At 47.7% G+C, this 3,336-nt stretch overlaps 1 pseudogene; it reads right to left on the minus strand.

Annotated features, from left to right (window-relative positions):
* Positions 1–1,322: 1,322 nt before the first annotated feature.
* On the minus strand, positions 1,323–2,783 carry LOC147118650 (uncharacterized; annotated as a pseudogene).
* Positions 2,784–3,336: the final 553 nt, after the last annotated feature.

The following is a 3,336-nucleotide window of genomic DNA, read 5'->3' on the forward strand; positions in this document are numbered from 1 at the left end:
TACTCTCCAACCCCCTCACCCCAACTCCTTTCACCCCTGCTCTCCAGCCCCTGTCTCATCTTCCATTGACATCAATGGAACGTACAATGAGAACTGATATGTCAGAATTTGACAGATATTTACAATGATTCTAGAGGCTTTCTTTATTCAGTCCACTTGAGGAGAGTGATAACAGACTTTCTCCTGTGAATATAGAGCTGGAGTATTGGGCAGTGATATGTTTACTTATTCATCTTGTTGACTCTAAAAATTGAGTCTTGTGATTTCAGACACCAGATAATCAAGCTCACAACAACAGATTGTGTTTTACTGACTTTATTAACAGCACTGCAAAAATACAGACAGAGTATAGTTACCCGATCCAGAGAACAGAGATAATATAGTGGATTCAGAGCTCTCTTCTCCCATGGTCTGTTCTAACAAGCTGCGACTAAACTGGCGATATTTATATTTAACTTGTTTACTACATTATTGACCTGGCCCTGCCCAAACCATAACCACAAGGATATCTGTCATTGTTCTGACTGTGACCACAAGGCTGTGTCACTATCACACACACACACCGTTTCCTTCTTTCACATCTCCATACTCAGACCATCTCTTTACACATCCCCTTTCTACACAATTGCAGCCGACATGAGCAAGGACGTGAGGCTCATTAAATGTCACACTCATTTCATGACAGCAAAGGTTACACTGGGACAAATCTTCAGTTATTTTCCATTACAGGCAAAATGCAGAGCGGTCCAGCAGCACATGGCACCTTAACAGAGTCTCATTGGCCTACAATATAGAGCAGGAGGATTGGGCCGTAATCTGTTTACTTGTTCATCTCTTGTTCAATACATTTGCTGAGTGCATTTAAATTGAAAACCAGGTTCTGAGGCGTGATGCTCTATTCACACATCGAAGGTGAGAGAGATGCTGTGGGGCACACGCTAAGTCCAGTAGCTGAAAGTGATTAACAGACTGGGTTTTGTGTTTAGTGATCCCGGGCGTGTTACCGATACCTTCCCTGGATACCAAGGCTAGGAGAGGCACTCTGGAAGGTATGGGGAGCTGGGACTTGTCCATGAGAGTAACCGAAGGTATGAGAACTGACATAATCTTTATTTAGACAGGAGAAAAGGCCGAAAAATGGAGCAGTCTGTAACAGGACATCAATTAATCTCTTATCTTGGAGGAAACAAATACTCGACACACTGTGTGTTTGAAACAAAGCCAACTTATTTGGCATTGTTCCAGAATATTAATCTCCAGCCCAGTTATAGGGGTCATTTACATCAACAGAAATAAACCCCAACTGTCAGAATGAACAGGGTTCAGTCCTGGATGTGATTATCAGCAGCAGTAACAGCAGAATCCAATTTTGACAGTAACGTGTGAACTCGCTGGTGTGTCCACAGGTTGGATGCCTGAATGAATCCCTTCCGACACACGGAGCAGGTGAACGGCATCTCCCCAGTGTGAACTCGCTGGTGTCTCTTTAGGTTGGATGAATCACTGAATCTCTTCCGACACACAGAGCAGGTGAATGGCCTCGCCCCAGTGTGAACTCACTGGTGTCTCAGTAGGTAGGATGAACAAGTGAATCCATTCTGATACACGGAGCAGGTGAATGGATTCTCCGCCGTGTGAGTGGTTTGGTGTCTCAGCAGATCATTGCTGCTTTTAAAGGTCTTCTAACAGTCAGAACATTTAAAAGGTCTCTTATCAGAGTGAACGTGCTGGTGTCTCAGCAGGGTTGATGACAGAGCGAATCTCTTCCCACACACGGAGCAGGTGAACATTCTCTCACCAGTGTGAACTTGCTGGTGCATAGTGAGGTTGAATGAACAAGTGAATCCCTTCCCACACACGGAGCAGGTGAACGGCCTCTCTGCAGTGTGAACTCGCTGGTGTTTCAAAAGGTAGGGTAAACAAGTGAATCGCTTCCCACAGACGGAGCAGGTGAACGGCTTCTCACCGGTGTGAACTTGCTGGTGTACCAAAAGTTGGGATGAATGAAATAAACTCTTCCCACACACATTGCAGGTGAACGGCCTCTCCCCAGTGTGAACTCGCTGGTGTTTAGTGAGGCCGGATGACTGAGTGTATCCCTTCCCACACTCTGAGCAGGTGAACGGCCTCTCCCCAGTATGAACTTGCTGGTGCGTAGTGAGGTTGGATGAACAAATGAATCCCTTCCCACACTCGGAGCAGGTGAATGGCCTCTCCCCAGTATGAACTCGCTGGTGCGTAGTGAGGTGGGATGACTCAGTGAATCCCTTCCCGCACTCGGAGCAGGTGAATGGCCTCTCCCCAGTGTGAGGGCACTGGTGTCTCAGTCAGTGGAATGATTCAGTGAATCTCTTCCCACACACGGAGCAGATAAATGGCCTCTCCCCGGTGTGAACTCGCTGGTGTCTCAGCAGGTAGAATGAATTAGTGAATCCCCTCTAACACATGGAGCAGGTGAACAGATTCTCCCCAGTGTGAGTGCGTTGGTGTGTCAGCAGACCATTTCTTATTTTAAAGCTCTTCTCACAGTCAGAACATTTAAAAGGTCTCTTATCAGAGTGAACTTGCTGGTGTGTCATCAGGGTTGATGACTGAGCCAATCTCTTCCCACACACGGAACAGGTAAATGGCCTCTCCCCTGTGTGAATTCGCTGGTGCATCAAAAGGTGGGATGAACGAGGGAAACTCTTCCCACAGACGGAGCAGGTGAACGGCCTCTCCCCGGTGTGAACTCGCTTGTGCGCCAAAAGGTGGCTTGAACGAGTAAATCTCTTCCCACACATTGAACAGATGAATGGCCTCTCCCCTGTGTGAACTTGCTTGTGTGTCAAAAGTTGGACTGAGCGAGTGAATCACTTCCCACACACGGAGCAGTAGAACAGCCATTCCCTAGTGTGAATGTCATCATGTGACTTAAGGTGGGCTAAACGAGTGAATCCCTTCCCACACTCGGAGCAGTTGAACGGTCTCTCCTTGGTGTGAACTTGCTGGTGTTCAGCGAGTTGCAGTGACTGGCTGAACCTCTGCCCACAGTGCGAGCAACTGAGTGGACTCTCAGAGTGTGGAGGAGCTGGTGTTCAGCCAGACGGAATGACTGCTGGAACCTCTTCCCTCAGTGAGAGCAACAGAACAGTCTCTCGTCAGTGTGAACTCGCTGGTGTTCAATCAGCTCCTCAGAGGTTTTAAAGCTGTTCCCACAATCAGAGCATTTAAAAGGTCTCTCATCAGCGTGATCAAGTTGGTGTGCAGTGAGGTGGGATGAACAAATGAATCCCTTCCCACACAAGGAGCAGAATGGCCTCTCCCTATTGCGAGCTCGCTGGCGTGTCAGCATGC

Source organism: Somniosus microcephalus, chromosome 4 (assembly GCF_052327205.1).
Source record: "Somniosus microcephalus isolate GS21.2 chromosome 4, FLI_Smic_1.0, whole genome shotgun sequence".
Lineage (NCBI taxonomy): Eukaryota > Metazoa > Chordata > Chondrichthyes > Squaliformes > Somniosidae > Somniosus > Somniosus microcephalus.